The sequence below is a fragment of the Phyllobates terribilis genome, unplaced genomic scaffold (genome assembly GCF_046119375.1).
Source record: "Phyllobates terribilis strain yellow unplaced genomic scaffold, ASM4611937v1 Scaffold_332__1_contigs__length_2088354, whole genome shotgun sequence".
Taxonomy (NCBI): Eukaryota; Metazoa; Chordata; class Amphibia; order Anura; family Dendrobatidae; genus Phyllobates; species Phyllobates terribilis.
In genome coordinates, this window is record NW_027363092.1 from 1,868,992 (window position 1) to 1,888,037 (window position 19,046).

Consider the following 19,046-nt stretch of genomic DNA (forward strand, 5'->3'; position numbering starts at 1 on the left):
GTGAGATGCCAGCTCTTTTTATTCAGTCAGTAGCTTCAAACATTTCTGGTATATGATTAACATGATGTTTTTCAATGGCAAAAATTAATGAATATTGTAAATGCACAAACAGTAATTTCTCCGCATTGCAAGGTGCAATTCTGAAATTTTTTGCTTTTTCTTGCTCCTCTTAGCATGATAAAGAAGATTCAAAGAGAGTGAGATGCCAGCTGCTTTCATTCAGTCAGTAGCTTCAAACATTTCTGGACGTTTTTCAATGGCAAAAATCAATGAATATTGTAAATGCACACACAGTAATTTCTCCACATTGCAAGGTGCAATTCTGAAATTTTTTGCTTTTTCCTGCTCATCTTAGCATGATAAAGAAGATTCAAAGAGAGTGAGATGCCAGCTCTTTTCATTCAGTCAGTAGCTTCAAACATTTCTGGTATATGAATAACATGATGTTTTTCAATGGCAAAAATCAATGAATATTGTAAATGCACAAACAGTAATTTCTCCGCATTGCAAGGTGCAATTCTGAAATTTTTTGCTTTTTCCTGCTTCTCTTAGCATGATAAAGAAGATTCAAAGAGAGTGAGATGCCAGCTCCTTTAATTCAGTCAGTAGCTTCAAACATTTCTGGACGTTTTTCAAATGCAAAAATCAATCAATATTGTAAATGCACAAACAGTAATTTCTCCACATTGCAAGGTGAAATTCTGAAATTTTTTGCTTTTTCCTGCTCCTCTTAGCATGATAAAGAAGATTCAAAGAGAGTGAGATGCCAGCTCTTTTCATTCAGTCAGTAGCTTCAAACATTTCTGGTATATGAATAATATGATGTTTTTCAATGGCAAAAATCAATGAATATTGTAAATGCACAAACAGTAATTTCTCCGCATTGCAAGGTGCAATTCTGAAATTTTTTGCTTTTTCCTGCTTCTCTTAGCATGATAAAGAAGATTCAAAGAGAGTGAGATGCCAGCTCCTTTCATTCAGTCAGTAGCTTCAAACATTTCTGGACGTTTTTCAATGGCAAAAATCAATGAATATTGTAAATTCACAAACAGTAATTTCTCCACATTGCAAGGTGCAATTCTAAAATTTTTTGCTTTTTCCTGCTCCTCTTAGCATGATAAAGAAGATTCAAAGAGAGTGAGATGCCAGCTCTTATCATTCAGCCAGTAGCTTCAAACATTTCTGGTATATGAATAACATGATGTTTTTCAATGGCAAAAATCAATGAATATTGTAAATGCACAAACAGTAATTTCTCCGCATTGCAAGGTGCAATTCTGAAATTTTTTGCTTTTTCCTGCTCCTCTTAGCATGATAAAGAAGATTCAAAGAGAGTGAGATGCCAGCTCCTTTCATTCAGTCAGTAGCTTCAAACATTTCTGGACGTTTTTCAATGGCAAAAATCAATGAATATTGTAAATGCACAAACAGTAATTTCTCCACATTGCAAGGTGCAATTCTGAAATTTTTTGCTTTTTCCTGCTCCTCTTAGCATGATAAAGAAGATTCAAAGAGAGTGAGATGGCATCTCTTTTCATTCAGTCAGTAGCTTCAAACATTTCTGGTATATGAATAACATCATGTTTTTCAATGGCAAAAATCAATGAATATTGTAAATGCACAAACAGTAATTTCTCCGCATTGCAAGGTGCAATTCTGAAATTTTTTGCTTTTTCCTGCTTCTCTTAGCATGATAAAGAAGATTCAAAGAGAGTGAGATGCCAGCTCCTTTCATTCAGTCAGTAGCTTCAAACATTTCTGGACGTTTTTCAATGGCAAAAATCAATGAATATTGTAAATGCACAAACAGTAATTTCTCCACATTGCAAGGTGCAATTCTGAAATTTTTTGCTTTTTCATGCTCCTCTTAGCATGATAAAGAAGATTCAAAGAGAGTGAGATGCCAGCTCTTTTCATTCAGCCAGTAGCTTCAAACATTTCTGGTATATGAATAACAGGATGTTTTTCAATGGCAAAAATCGATGAATATTGTAAATGCACAAACAGTAATTTCTCCGCATTGCAAGGAGCAATTCTGAAATTTTTTGCTTTTTCCTGCTCCTCTTAGCATGATAAAGAAGATTCAAAGAGAGTGAGATGCCAGCTCCTTTCATTCAGTCAGTAGCTTCAAACATTTCTGGACGTTTTTCAATGGCAAAAATCAATGAATATTGTAAATGCACAAACAGTAATTTCTCCACATTGCAAGGTGCAATTCTGAAATTTTTTGCTTTTTCCTGCTCCTCTTAGCGTGATAAAGAAGATTCAAAGAGAGTGAGATGCCATCTCTTTTCATTCAGTCAGTAGCTTCAAACATTTCTGGTATATGAATAATATGATGTTTTTCAATGGCAAAAATCAATGAATATTGTAAATGCACAAACAGTAATTTCTCCGCATTGCAAGGTGCAATTCTGAAATTTTTTGCTTTTTCCTGCTTCTCTTAGCATGATAAAGAAGATTCAAAGAGAGTGAGATGCCAGCTCCTTTCATTCAGTCAGTAGCTTCAAACATTTCTGGACGTTTTTCAATGGCAAAAATCAATGAATATTGTAAATGCACAAACAGTAATTTCTCCACATTGCAAGGTGCAATTCTAAAATTTTTTGCTTTTTCCTGCTCCTTTTAGCATGATAAAGAAGATTCAAGAGAGTGAGATGCCAGCTCTTTTCATTCAGCCAGTAGCTTCCAACATTTCTGGTATATGAATAACATGATGTTTTTCAATGGCAAAAATCAATGAATATTGTAAATGCACAAACAGTAATTTCTCCGCATTGCAAGGTGCAATTCTGAAATTTTTTTCTTTTCCTGCTCCTCTTAGCATGATAAAGAAGATTCAATTAGAGTGAGATGCCAGCTCCTTTCATTCAGTCAGTAGCTTCAAACATTTCTGGACGTTTTTCAATGGCAAAAATCAATGAATATTGTAAATGCACAAACAGTAATTTCTACACATAGCAAGGTGCAATTCTGAAATTTTTTGCTTTTTCCTGCTCCTCTTAGCATGATAAAGAAGATTCAAAGAGAGTGAGATGGCAGCTCTTTTCATTCAGTCAGTAGCTTCAAACATTTCTGGTATATGAATAACATGATGTTTTTCAATGGCAAAAATCAATGAATATTGTAAATGCACAAACAGTAATTTCTCCGCATTGCAAGGTGCAATTCTGAAATTTTTTGCTTTTTCCTGCTTCTCTTAGCATGATAAAGAAGATTCAAAGAGAGTGAGATGCCAGCTCCTTTCATTCAGTCAGTAGCTTCAAACATTTCTGGACGTTTTTCAATGGCAAAAATCAATGAATATTGTAAATGCACAAACAGTAATTTCTCCACATTGCAAGGTGCAATTCTAAAATTTTTTGCTTTTTCCTGCTCCTCTTAGCATGATAAAGAAGATTCAAAGAGAGTGAGATGCCAGCTCTTTTCATTCAGCCAGTAACTTCCAACATTTCTGGTATATGAATAACATGATGTTTTTCAATGGCAAAAATCAATGAATATTGTAAATGCACAAACAGTAATTTCTCCGCATTGCAAGGTGCAATTCTGAAATTTTTTTCTTTTCCTGCTCCTCTTAGCATGATAAAGAAGATTCAAATAGAGTGAGATGCCAGCTCCTTTCATTCAGTCAGTAGCTTCAAACATTTCTGGACGTTTTTCAATGGCAAAAATCAATGAATATTGTAAATGCACAAACAGTAATTTCTCCACATTGCAAGGTGCAATTCTGAAATTTTTTGCTTTTTCCTGCTCCTCTTAGCATGATAAAGAAGATTCAAAGAGAGTGAGATGCCAGCTCTTTTCATTCAGTCAGTAGCTTCAAACCTTTCTGGTATATGAATAACATGGTTTTTCAATGGCAAAAATCAATGAATATTGTAAATGCACAAACAGTAATTTCTCTGCATTGCACAGTGCAATTCTGAAATTTTTTGCTTTTTATTACTCCTCTTAGCATGATAAAGAAGATTCAAAGAGAGTGAGATGCCAGCTGCTTTCATTCAGTCAGTAGCTTCAAACATTTCTGGACGTTTTTCAATGGCAAAAATCAATGAATATTGTAAATGCACACACAGTAATTTCTCCACATTGCAAGGTGCAATTCTGAAATTTTTTGCTTTTTCCTGCTCATCTTAGCATGATAAAGAAGATTCAAAGAGAGTGAGATGCCAGCTCTTTTCATTCAGTCAGTAGCTTCAAACATTTCTGGTATATGAATAACATGATGTTTTTCAATGGCAAAAATCAATGAATATTGTAAATGCACAAACAGTAATTTCTCCGCATTGCAAGGTGCAATTCTGAAATTTTTTGCTTTTTCCTGCTTCTCTTAGCATGATAAAGAAGATTCAAAGAGAGTGAGATGCCAGCTCCTTTAATTCAGTCAGTAGCTTCAAACATTTCTGGACGTTTTTCAATGGCAAAAATCAATCAATATTGTAAATGCACAAACAGTAATTTCTCCACATTGCAAGGTGCAATTCTGAAATTTTTTGCTTTTTCCTGCTCCTCTTAGCATGATAAAGAAGATTCAAAGAGAGTGAGATGCCAGCTCTTTTCATTCAGTCAGTAGCTTCAAATATTTCTGGTATATGAATAATATGATGTTTTTCAATGGCAAAAATCAATGAATATTGTAAATGCACAAACAGTAATTTCTCCGCATTGCAAGGTGCAATTCTGAAATTTTTTGCTTTTTCCTGCTTCTCTTAGCATGATAAAGAAGATTCAAAGAGAGTGAGATGCCAGCTCCTTTCATTCAGTCAGTAGCTTCAAACATTTCTGGACGTTTTTCAATGGCAAAAATCAATGAATATTGTAAATTCACAAACAGTAATTTCTCCACATTGCAAGGTGCAATTCTAAAATTTTTTGCTTTTTCCTGCTCCTCTTAGCATGATAAAGAAGATTCAAAGAGAGTGAGATGCCAGCTCTTATCATTCAGCCAGTAGCTTCAAACATTTCTGGTATATGAATAACATGATGTTTTTCAATGGCAAAAATCAATGAATATTGTAAATGCACAAACAGTAATTTCTCCGCATTGCAAGGTGCAATTCTGAAATTTTTTGCTTTTTCCTGCTCCTCTTAGCATGATAAAGAAGAATCAAAGAGAATGAGATGCCAGCTCCTTTCATTCAGTCAGTAGCTTCAAACATTTCTGGACGTTTTTCAATGGCAAAAATCAATGAATATTGTAAATGCACAAACAGTAATTTCTCCACATTGCAAGGTGCAATTCTGAAATTTTTTGCTTTTTCCTGCTCCTCTTAGCATGATAAAGAAGATTCAAAGAGAGTGAGATGGCATCTCTTTTCATTCAGTCAGTAGCTTCAAACATTTCTGGTATATGAATAACATCATGTTTTTCAATGGCAAAAATCAATGAATATTGTAAATGCACAAACAGTAATTTCTCCGCATAGCAAGGTGCAATTCTGAAATTTTTTGCTTTTTCCTGCTTCTCTTAGCATGATAAAGAAGATTCAAAGAGAGTGAGATGCCAGCTCCTTTCATTCAGTCAGTAGCTTCAAACATTTCTGGACGTTTTTCAATGGCAAAAATCAATGAATATTGTAAATGCACAAACAGTAATTTCTCCACATTGCAAGGTGCAATTCTGAAATTTTTTGCTTTTTCATGCTCCTCTTAGCATGATAAAGAAGATTCAAAGAGAGTGAGATGCCAGCTCTTTTCATTCAGCCAGTAGCTTCAAACATTTCTGGTATATGAATAACAGGATGTTTTTCAATGGCAAAAATCGATGAATATTGTAAATGCACAAACAGTAATTTCTCCGCATTGCAAGGAGCAATTCTGAAATTTTTTGCTTTTTCCTGCTCCTCTTAGCATGATAAAGAAGATTCAAAGAGAGTGAGATGCCAGCTCCTTTCATTCAGTCAGTAGCTTCAAACATTTCTGGACGTTTTTCAATGGCAAAAATCAATGAATATTGTAAATGCACAAACAGTAATTTCTCCACATTGCAAGGTGCAATTCTGAAATTTTTTGCTTTTTCCTGCTCCTCTTAGCATGATAAAGAAGATTCAAAGAGAGTGAGATGCCATCTCTTTTCATTCAGTCAGTAGCTTCAAACATTTCTGGTATATGAATAATATGATGTTTTTCAATGGCAAAAATCAATGAATATTGTAAATGCACAAACAGTAATTTCTCCGCATTGCAAGGTGCAATTCTGAAATTTTTTGCTTTTTCCTGCTTCTCTTAGCATGATAAAGAAGATTCAAAGAGAGTGAGATGCCAGCTCCTTTCATTCAGTCAGTAGCTTCAAACATTTCTGGACGTTTTTCAATGGCAAAAATCAATGAATATTGTAAATGCACAAACAGTAATTTCTCCACATTGCAAGGTGCAATTCTAAAATTTTTTGCTTTTTCCTGCTCCTCTTAGCATGATAAAGAAGATTCAAAGAGAGTGAGATGCCAGCTCTTTTCATTCAGCCAGTAGCTTCCAACATTTCTGGTATATGAATAACATGATGTTTTTCAATGGCAAAAATCAATGAATATTGTAAATGCACAAACAGTAATTTCTCCGCATTGCAAGGTGCAATTCTGAAATTTTTTTCTTTTCCTGCTCCTCTTAGCATGATAAAGAAGATTCAAATAGAGTGAGATGCCAGCTCCTTTCATTCAGTCAGTAGCTTCAAACATTTCTGGACGTTTTTCAATGGCAAAAATCAATGAATATTGTAAATGCACAAACAGTAATTTCTACACATAGCAAGGTGCAATTCTGAAATTTTTTGCTTTTTCCTGCTCCTCTTAGCATGATAAAGAAGATTCAAAGAGAGTGAGATGGCAGCTCTTTTCATTCAGTCAGTAGCTTCAAACATTTCTGGTATATGAATAACATGATGTTTTTCAATGGCAAAAATCAATGAATATTGTAAATGCACAAACAGTAATTTCTCCGCATTGCAAGGTGCAATTCTGAAATTTTTTGCTTTTTCCTGCTTCTCTTAGCATGATAAAGAAGATTCAAAGAGAGAGAGATGCCAGCTCCTTTCATTCAGTCAGTAGCTTCAAACATTTCTGGACGTTTTTCAATGGCAAAAATCAATGAATATTGTAAATGCACAAACAGTAATTTCTCCACATTGCAAGGTGCAATTCTAAAATTTTTTGCTTTTTCCTGCTCCTCTTAGCATGATAAAGAAGATTCAAAGAGAGTGAGATGCCAGCTCTTTTCATTCAGCCAGTAGCTTCCAACATTTCTGGTATATGAATAACATGATGTTTTTCAATGGCAAAAATCAATGAATATTGTAAATGCACAAACAGTAATTTCTCCGCATTGCAAGGTGCAATTCTGAAATTTTTTTCTTTTCCTGCTCCTCTTAGCATGATAAAGAAGATTCAAATAGAGTGAGATGCCAGCTCCTTTCATTCAGTCAGTAGCTTCAAACATTTCTGGACGTTTTTCAATGGCAAAAATCAATGAATATTGTAAATGCACAAACAGTAATTTCTCCACATTGCAAGGTGCAATTCTGAAATTTTTTGCTTTTTCCTGCTCCTCTTAGCATGATAAAGAAGATTCAAAGAGAGTGAGATGCCAGCTCTTTTCATTCAGTCAGTAGCTTCAAACCTTTCTGGTATATGAATAACATGGTTTTTCAATGGCAAAAATCAATGAATATTGTAAATGCACAAACAGTAATTTCTCTGCATTGCACAGTGCAATTCTGAAATTTTTTGCTTTTTATTACTCCTCTTAGCATGATAAAGAAGATTCAAAGAGAGTGAGATGCCAGCTCCTTTCATTTAGTCAGTAGCTTCAAACATTTCTGGACGTTTTTCAATGGCAAAAATCAATGAATATTGTAAATGCAGAAACAGTAATTTCTCCACATTGCAAGGTACAATTCTGAAATTTTTTGCTTTTTCTTGCTCCTCTTAGCATGATAAAGAAGATTCGAAGAGAGTGAGATGCCAGCTCTTTTTATTCAGTCAGTAGCTTCAAACATTTCTGGTATATGATTAACATGATGTTTTTCAATGGCAAAAATTAATGAATATTGTAAATGCACAAACAGTAATTTCTCCGCATTGCAAGGTGCAATTCTGAAATTTTTTGCTTTTTCTTGCTCCTCTTAGCATGATAAAGAAGATTCAAAGAGAGTGAGATGCCAGCTGCTTTCATTCAGTCAGTAGCTTCAAACATTTCTGGACGTTTTTCAATGGCAAAAATCAATGAATATTGTAAATGCACACACAGTAATTTCTCCACATTGCAAGGTGCAATTCTGAAATTTTTTGCTTTTTCCTGCTCATCTTAGCATGATAAAGAAGATTCAAAGAGACTGAGATGCCAGCTCTTTTCATTCAGTCAGTAGCTTCAAACATTTCTGGTATATGAATAACATGATGTTTTTCAATGGCAAAAATCAATGAATATTGTAAATGCACAAACAGTAATTTCTCCGCATTGCAAGGTGCAATTCTGAAATTTTTTGCTTTTTCCTGCTTCTCTTAGCATGATAAAGAAGATTCAAAGAGAGTGAGATGCCAGCTCCTTTAATTCAGTCAGTAGCTTCAAACATTTCTGGACGTTTTTCAATGGCAAAAATCAATCAATATTGTAAATGCACAAACAGTAATTTCTCCACATTGCAAGGTGCAATTCTGAAATGTTTTGCTTTTTCCTGCTCCTCTTAGCATGATAAAGAAGATTCAAAGAGAGTGAGATGCCAGCTCTTTTCATTCAGTCAGTAGCTTCAAACATTTCTGGTATATGAATAATATGATGTTTTTCAATGGCAAAAATCAATGAATATTGCAAATGCACAAACAGTAATTTCTCCGCATTGCAAGGTGCAATTCTGAAATTTTTTGCTTTTTCCTGCTTCTCTTAGCATGATAAAGAAGATTCAAAGAGAGTGAGATGCCAGCTCCTTTCATTCAGTCAGTAGCTTCAAACATTTCTGGACGTTTTTCAATGGCAAAAATCAATGAATATTGTAAATGCACAAACAGTAATTTCTCCACATTGCAAGGTGCAATTCTAAAATTTTTTGCTTTTTCCTGCTCCTCTTAGCATGATAAAGAAGATTCAAAGAGAGTGACATGCCAGCTCTTTTCATTCAGCCAGTAGCTTCCAACATTTCTGGTATATGAATAACATGATGTTTTTCAATGGCAAAAATCAATGAATATTGTAAATGCACAAACAGTAATTTCTCCGCATTGCAAGGTGCAATTCTGAAATTTTTTTCTTTTCCTGCTCCTCTTAGCATGATAAAGAAGATTCAAATAGAGTGAGATGCCAGCTCCTTTCATTCAGTCAGTAGCTTCAAACATTTCTGGACGTTTTTCAATGGCAAAAATCAATGAATATTGTAAATGCACAAACAGTAATTTCTACACATTGCAAGGTGCAATTCTGAAATTTTTTGCTTTTTCCTGCTCCTCTTAGCATGATAAAGAAGATTCAAAGAGAGTGAGATGGCAGCTCTTTTCATTCAGTCAGTAGCTTCAAACATTTCTGGTATATGAATAACATGATGTTTTTCAATGGCAAAAATCAATGAATATTGTAAATGCACAAACAGTAATTTCTCCGCATTGCAAGGTGCAATTCTGAAATTTTTTGCTTTTTCCTGCTTCTCTTAGCATGATAAAGAAGATTCAAAGAGAGTGAGATGCCAGCTCCTTTCATTCAGTCAGTAGCTTCAAACATTTCTGGACGTTTTTCAATGGCAAAAATCAATGAATATTGTAAATGCACAAACAGTAATTTCTCCACATTGCAAGGTGCAATTCTGAAATTTTTTGCTTTTTCATGCTCCTCTTAGCATGATAAAGAAGATTCAAAGAGAGTGAGATGCCAGCTCTTTTCATTCAGCCAGTAGCTTCAAACATTTCTGGTATATGAATAACATGATGTTTTTCAATGGCAAAAATCAATGAATATTGTAAATGCACAAACAGTAATTTCTCCGCATTGCAAGGAGCAATTCTGAAATTTTTTTCTTTTTCCTGCTCCTCTTAGCATGATAAAGAAGATTCAAAGAGAGTGAGATGCCAGCTCCTTTCATTCAGTCAGTAGCTTCAAACATTTCTGGACGTTTTTCAATGGCAAAAATCAATGAATATTGTAAATGCACAAACAGTAATTTCTCCACATTGCAAGGTGTAATTCTGAAATTTTTTGCTTTTTCCTGCTCCTCTTAGCATGATAAAGAAGATTCAAAGAGAGTGAGATGCCAGCTCTTTTCATTCAGTCAGTAGCTTCAAACATTTCTGGTATATGAATAACATGGTGTTTTTCAATGGCAAAAATCAATGAATATTGTAAATGCACAAACAGTAATTTCTCCGCATTGCAAGGTGCATTTCTGAAATTTTTTGCTTTTTCCTGCTTCTCTTAGCATGATAAAGAAGATTCAAAGAGAGTGAGATGCCAGCTCCTTTCATTCAGTCAGTAGCTTCAAACATTTCTGGACGTTTTTCAATGGCAAAAATCAATGAATATTGTAAATGCACAAACAGTAATTTCTCCACATTGCGAGGTGCAATTCTAAAATTTTTTGCTTTTTCCTGCTCCTCTTAGCATGATAAAGAAGATTCAAAGAGAGTGAGATGCCAGCTCTTTTCATTCAGCCAGTAGCTTCAAACATTTCTGGTATATGAATAACATGATGTTTTTCAATGGCAAAAATCAATGAATATTGTAAATGCACAAACAGTAATTTCTCCTCATTGCAAGGTGCAATTCTGAAATTTTTTGCTTTTTCCTGCTCCTCTTAGCATGATAAAGAAGATTCAAAGAGAGTGAGATGCCAGCTCCTTTCATTCAGTCAGTAGCTTCAAACATTTCTGGACGTTTTTCAATGGCAAAAATCAATGAATATTGTAAATGCACAAACAGTAATTTCTCCACATTGCAAGGTGCAATTCTGAAATTTTTTGCTTTTTCCTGCTCCTCTTAGCATGATAAAGAAGATTCAAAGAGAGTGAGATGCCAGCTCCTTTCATTCAGTCAGTAGCTTCAAACATTTCTGGACGTTTTTCAATGGCAAAAATCAATGAATATTGTAAATGCACAAACAGTAATTTCTCCACATTGCAAGGTGCAATTCTGAAATTTTTTGCTTTTTCCTGCTCCTCTTAGCATGATAAAGAAGATTCAAAGAGAGTGAGATGCCAGCTCTTTTCATTCAGTCAGTAGCTTCAAACCTTTCTGGTATATGAATAACATGGTTTTTCAATGGCAAAAATCAATGAATATTGTAAATGCACAAACAGTAATTTCTCTGCATTGCAAGGTGCAATTCTGAAATTTTTTGCTTTTTATTACTCCTCTTAGCATGATAAAGAAGATTCAAAGAGAGTGAGATGCCAGCTCCTTTCATTTAGTCAATAGCTTCAAACATTTCTGGACGTTTTTCAATGGCAAAAATCAATGAATATTGTAAATGCAGAAACAGTAATTTCTCCACATTGCAAGGTGCAATTCTGAAATTTTTTGATTTTTCTTGCTCCTCTTAGCATGATAAAGAAGATTCGAAGAGAGTGAGATGCCAGCTCTTTTCATTCAGTCAGTAGCTTCAAACATTTCTGGTATATGAATAACATGATGTTTTTCAATGGCAAAAATTAATGAATATTGTAAATGCACAAACAATAATTTCTCCGCATTGCAAGGTGCAATTCTGAAATTTTTTGCTTTTTCTTGCTCCTCTTAGCATGATAAAGAAGATTCAAAGAGAATGAGATGCCAGCTGCTTTCATTCAGTCAGTAGCTTCAAACATTTCTGGACGTTTTTCAATGGCAAAAATCAATGAATATTGTAAATGCACACACAGTAATTTCTCCACATTGCAAGGTGCAATTCTGAAATTTTTTGCTTTTTCCTGCTCCTCTTAGCATGATAAAGAAGATTCAAAGAGAGTGAGATGCCAGCTCTTTTCATTCAGTCACTAGCTTCAAACATTTCTGGTATATGAATAACATGATGTTTTTCAATGGCAAAAATCAATGAATATTGTAAATGCACAAACAGTAATTTCTCCGCATTGCAAGGTGCAATTCTGAAATTTTTTGCTTTTTCCTGCTTCTCTTAGCATGATAAAGAAGATTCAAAGAGAGTGAGATGCCAGCTCCTTTAATTCAGTCAGTAGCTTCAAACATTTCTGGACGTTTTTCAATGGCAAAAATCAATGAATATTGTAAATGCACAAACAGTAATTTCTCCACATTGCAAGGTGCAATTCTGAAATGTTTTGCTTTTTCCTGCTCCTCTTAGCATGATAAAGAAGATTCAAAGAGAGTGAGATGCCAGCTCCTTTCATTCAGTCAGTAGCTTCAAACATTTCTGGACGTTTTTCAATGGCAAAAATCAATGAATATTGTAAATGCACAAACAGTAATTTCTCCACATTGCAAGGTGCAATTCTGAAATTTTTTGCTTTTTCCTGCTCCTCTTAGCATGATAAAGAAGATTCAAAGAGAGTGAGATGCCAGCTCTTTTCATTCAGTCAGTAGCTTCAAACATTTCTGGTATATGAATAATATGATGTTTTTCAATGGCAAAAATCAATGAATATTGTAAATGCACAAACAGTAATTTCTCCGCATTGCAAGGTGCAATTCTGAAATTTTTTGCTTTTTCCTGCTTCTCTTAGCATGATAAAGAAGATTCAAAGAGAGTGAGATGCCAGCTCCTTTCATTCAGTCAGTAGCTTCAAACATTTCTGGACGTTTTTCAATGGCAAAAATCAATGAATATTGTAAATTCACAAACAGTAATTTCTCCACATTGCAAGGTGCAATTCTAAAATTTTTTGCTTTTTCCTGCTCCTCTTAGCATGATAAAGAAGATTCAAAGAGAGTGAGATGCCAACTCTTATCATTCAGCCAGTAGCTTCAAACATTTCTGGTATATGAATAACATGATGTTTTTCAATGGCAAAAATCAATGAATATTGTAAATGCACAAACAGTAATTTCTCCGCATTGCAAGGAGCAATTCTGAAATTTTTTGCTTTTTCCTGCTCCTCTTAGCATGATAAAGAAGATTCAAAGAGAGTGAGATGCCAGCTCCTTTGATTCAGTCAGTAGCTTCAAACATTTCTGGACGTTTTTCAATGGCAAAAATCAATGAATATTGTAAATGCACAAACAGTAATTTCTCCACATTGCAAGGTGCAATTCTGAAATTTTTTGCTTTTTCCTGCTCCTCTTAGCATGATAAAGAAGATTCAAAGAGAGTGAGATGCCAGCTCTTTTCATTCAGTCAGTAGCTTCAAACATTTCTGGTATATGAATAACATGATGTTTTTCAATGGCAAAAATCAATGAATATTGTAAATGCACAAACAGTAATTTCTCCGCATTGCAAGGTGCAATTCTGAAATTTTTTGCTTTTTCCTGCTCCTCTTAGCATGATAAAGAAGATTCAAAGCGAGTGAGATGCCAGCTCCTTTCATTCAGTCAGTAGCTTCAAACATTTCTGGACGTTTTTCAAGGGCAAAAATCAATGAATATTGTAAATGCACAAACAGTAATTTCTCCACATTGCAAGGTGCAATTCTGAAATTTTTTGCTTTTTCCTGCTCCTCTTAGCATGATAAAGAAGATTCAAAGAGAGTGAGATGCCAGCTCTTTTCATTCAGTCAGTAGCTTCAAACATTTCTGGTATATGAATAACATGATGTTTTTCAATGGCAAAAATCAATGAATATTGTAAATGCACAAACAGTAATTTCTCCGCATTGCAAGGTGCAATTCTGAAATTTTTTGCTTTTTCCTGCTCCTCTTAGCATGATAAAGAAGATTCAAAGAGAGTGAGATGCCAGCTCCTTTCATTCAGTCAGTAGCTTCAAACATTTCTGGACGTTTTTCAATGGCAAAAATCAATGAATATTGTAAATGCACAAACAGTAATTTCTCCGCATTGCAAGGTGCAATTCTGAAATTTTTTGCTTTTTCATGCTCCTCTTAGCATGATAAAGAATATTCAAAGAGAGTGAGATGCCAGCTCTTTTCATTCAGCCAGTAGCTTCAAACATTTCTGGTATATGAATAACATGATGTTTTTCAATGGCAAAAATCAATGAATATTGTAAATGCACAAACAGTAATTTCTCCGCATTGCAAGGAGCAATTCTGAAATTTTTTGCTTTTTCCTGCTCCTCTTAGCATGATAAAGAAGATTCAAAGAGAGTGAGATGCCAGCTCCTTTCATTCAGTCAGTAGCTTCAAACATTTCTGGACGTTTTTCAATGGCAAAAATCAATGAATATTGTAAATGCACAAACAGTAATTTCTCCACATAGCAAGGTGTAATTCTGAAATTTTTTGCTTTTTCCTGCTCCTCTTAGCATGATAAAGAAGATTCAAAGAGAGTGAGATGCCAGCTCTTTTCATTCAGTCAGTAGCTTCAAACATTTCTGGTATATGAATAACATGATGTTTTTCAATGGCAAAAATCAATGAATATTGTAAATGCACAAACAGTAATTTCTCCGCATTGCAAGGTGCATTTCTGAAATTTTTTGCTTTTTCCTGCTTCTCTTAGCATGATAAAGAAGATTCAAAGAGAGTGAGATGCCAGCTCCTTTCATTCAGTCAGTAGCTTCAAACATTTCTGGACGTTTTTCAATTGCAAAAATCAATCAATATTGTAAATGCACAAACAGTAATTTCTCCACATTGCAAGGTGCAATTCTGAAATGTTTTACTTTTTCCTGCTCCTCTTAGCATGATAAAGAAGATTCAAAGAGAGTGAGATGCCAGCTCCTTTCATTCAGTCAGTAGCTTCAAACATTTCTGGACGTTTTTCAATGGCAAAAATCAATGAATATTGTAAATGCACAAACAGTAATTTCTCCACATTGCAAGGTGCAATTCTGAAATTTTTTGCTTTTTCCTGCTCCTCTTAGCATGATAAAGAAGATTCAAAGAGAGTGAGATGCCAGCTCTTTTCATTCAGTCAGTAGCTTCAAACATTTCTGGTATATGAATAATATGATGTTTTTCAATGGCAAAAATCAATGAATATTGTAAATGCACAAACAGTAATTTCTCCGCATTGCAAGGTGCAATTCTGAAATTTTTTGCTTTTTCCTGCTTCTCTTAGCATGATAAAGAAGATTCAAAGAGAGTGAGATGCCAGCTCCTTTCATTCAGTCAGTATCTTCAAACATTTCTGGACGTTTTTCAATGGCAAAAATCAATGAATATTGTAAATGCACAAACAGTAATTTCTCCACATTGCAAGGTGCAATTCTAAAATTTTTTGCTTTTTCCTGCTCCTCTTAGCATGATAAAGAAGATTCAAAGAGAGTGAGATGCCAGCTCTTTTCATTCAGCCAGTAGCTTCAAACATTTCTGGTATATGAATAACATGATGTTTTTCAATGGCAAAAATCAATGAATATTGTAAATGCACAAACAGTAATTTCTCCGCATTGCAAGGTGCAATTCTGAAATTTTTTGCTTTTTCCTGCTCCTCTTAGCATGATAAAGAAGATTCAAAGAGAGTGAGATGCCAGCTCCTTTCATTCAGTCAGTAGCTTCAAACATTTCTGGACGTTTTTCAATGGCAAAAATCAATGAATATTGTAAATGCACAAACAGTAATTTCTCCACATTGCAAGGTGCAATTCTGAAATTTTTTGCTTTTTCATGCTCCTCTTAGCATGATAAAGAAGATTCAAAGAGAGTGAGATGGCAGCTCTTTTCATTCAGTCAGTAGCTTCAAACATTTCTGGTATATGAATAACATGATGTTTTTCAATGGCAAAAATCAATGAATATTGTAAATGCACAAACAGTAATTTCTCCGCATTGCAAGGTGCAATTCTGAAATTTTTTGCTTTTTCCTGCTTCTCTTAGCATGATAAAGAAGATTCAAAGAAAGTGAGATGCCAGCTCCTTTCATTCAGTCAGTAGCTTCAAACATTTCTGGACGTTTTTCAATGGCAAAAATCAATGAATATTGTAAATGCACAAACAGTAATTTCTCCACATTGCAAGGTGCAATTCTGAAATGTTTTACTTTTTCCTGCTCCTCTTAGCATGATAAAGAAGATTCAAAGAGAGTGAGATGCCAGCTCCTTTCATTCAGTCAGTAGCTTCAAACATTTCTGGACGTTTTTCAATGGCAAAAATCAATGAATATTGTAAATGCACAAACAGTAATTTCTCCACATTGCAAGGTGCAATTCTGAAATTTTTTGCTTTTTCCTGCTCCTCTTAGCATGATAAAGAAGATTCAAAGAGAGTGAGATGCCAGCTCTTTTCATTCAGTCAGTAGCTTCAAACATTTCTGGTATATGAATAATATGATGTTTTTCAATGGCAAAAATCAATGAATATTGTAAATGCACAAACAGTAATTTCTCCGCATTGCAAGGTGCAATTCTGAAATTTTTTGCTTTTTCCTGCTTCTCTTAGCATGATAAAGAAGATTCAAAGAGAGTGAGATGCCAGCTCCTTTCATTCAGTCAGTAGCTTCAAACATTTCTGGACGTTTTTCAATGGCAAAAATCAATGAATATTGTAAATGCACAAACAGTAATTTCTCCACATTGCAAGGTGCAATTCTAAAATTTTTTGCTTTTTCCTGCTCCTCTTAGCATGATAAAGAAGATTCAAAGAGAGTGAGATGCCAGCTCTTTTCATTCAGCCAGTAGCTTCAAACATTTCTGGTATATGAATAACATGATGTTTTTCAATGGCAAAAATCAATGAATATTGTAAATGCACAAACAGTAATTTCTCCGCATTGCAAGGTGCAATTCTGAAATTTTTTGCTTTTTCCTGCTCCTCTTAGCATGATAAAGAAGATTCAAAGAGAGTGAGATGCCAGCTCCTTTCATTCAGTCAGTAGCTTCAAACATTTCTGGACGTTTTTCAATGGCAAAAATCAATGAATATTGTAAATGCACAAACAGTAATTTCTCCACATTGCAAGGTGCAATTCTGAAATTTTTTGCTTTTTCCTGCTCCTCTTAGCATGATAAAGAAGATTCAAAGAGAGTGAGATGGCAGCTCTTTTCATTCAGTCAGTAGCTTCAAACATTTCTGGTATATGAATAACATGATGTTTTTCAATGGCAAAAATCAATGAATATTGTAAATGCACAAACAGTAATTTCTCCGCATTGCAAGGTGCAATTCTGAAATTTTTTGCTTTTTCCTGCTTCTCTTAGCATGATAAAGAAGATTCAAAGAGAGTGAGATGCCAGCTCCTTTCATTCAGTCAGTAGCTTCAAACATTTCTGGACGTTTTTCAATGGCAAAAATCAATGAATATTGTAAATGCACAAACAGTAATTTCTCCACATTGCAAGGTGCAATTCTGAAATTTTTTGCTTTTTCATGCTCCTCTTAGCATGATAAAGAAGATTCAAAGAGAGTGAGATGCCAGCTCTTTTCATTCAGCCAGTAGCTTCAAACATTTCTGGTATATGAATAACATGATGTTTTTCAATGGCAAAAATCAATGAATATTGTAAATGCACAAACAGTAATTTCTCCGCATTGCAAGGAGCAATTCTGAAATTTTTTGCTTTTTCCTGCTCCTCTTAGCATGATAAAGAAGATTCAAAGAGAGTGAGATGCCAGCTCCTTTCATTCAGTCAGTAGCTTCAAACATTTCTGGACGTTTTTCAATGGCAAAAATCAATGAATATTGTAAATGCACAAACAGCAATTTCTCCACATTGCAAGGTGCAATTCTGAAATTTTTTGCTTTTTCCTGCTCCTCTTAGCATGATAAAGAAGATTCAAAGAGAGTGAGATGCCAGCTCTTTTCATTCAGTCAGTAGCTTCAAACATTTCTGGTATATGAATAACATGATGTTTTTCAATGGCAAAAATCAATGAATATTGTAAATGCACAAACAGTAATTTCTCCGCATTGCAAGGTGCAATTCTGAAATTTTTTGCTTTTTCCTGCTCCTCTTAGCATGATAAAGAAGATTCAAAGCGAGTGAGATGCCAGCTCCTTTCATTCAGTCAGTAGCTTCAAACATTTCTGGACGTTTTTCAAGGGCAAAAATCAATGAATATTGTAAATGCACAAACAGTAATTTCTCCACATTGCAAGGTGCAATTCTGAATTTTTTTGCTTTTTCCTGCTCCTCTTAGCATGATAAAGAAGATTCAAAGAGAGTGAGATGCCAGCTCTTTTCATTCAGTCAGTAGCTTCAAACATTTCTGGTATATGAATAACATGATGTTTTTCAATGGCAAAAATCAATGAATATTGTAAATGCACAAACAGTAATTTCTCCGCATTGCAAGGTGCAATTCTGAAATTTTTTGCTTTTTCCTGCTCCTCTTAGCATGATAAAGAAGATTCAAAGAGAGTGAGATGCCAGCTCCTTTCATTCAGTCAGTAGCTTCAAACATTTCTGGACGTTTTTCAATGGCAAAAATCAATGAATATTGTAAATGCACAAACAGTAATTTCTCCACATTGCAAGGTGCAATTCTGAAATTTTTTGCTTTTTCCTGCTCCTCTTAGCATGATAAAGAAGATTCAAAGAGAGTGAGATGCCAGCTCTTTTCATTCAGTCTGTAGCTTCAAACATTTCTGGTATATGAATAACATGATGTTTTTCAAAGGCAAAAATAAATGAATATTGTAAATGCACAAACAGTAATTTCTCCGCATTGCAAGGTGCAATTCTGAAATTTTTTGCTTTTTCCTGCTCCTCGTAGCATGATAAAGAAGATTCAAAGAGAGTGAGATGCCAGCTCCTTTCATTCAGTCAGTAGCTTCAAACATTTCTGGACGTTTTTCAATGGCAAAAATCAATGAATATTGCAAATGCACAAACAGTAATTTCTCCACATTGCAAGGTGCAATTCTGAAATTTTTTGCTTTTTCCTGCTCCTCTTAGCATGATAAAGAAGATTCAAAGAGAGTGAGATGGCAGCTCTTTTCATTCAGTCAGTAGCTTCAAACATTTCTGGTATATGAATAACATGATGTTTTTCAATGGCAAAAGTCAATGAATATTGTAAATGCACAAACAGTAATTTCTCCGCATTGCAAGGTGCAA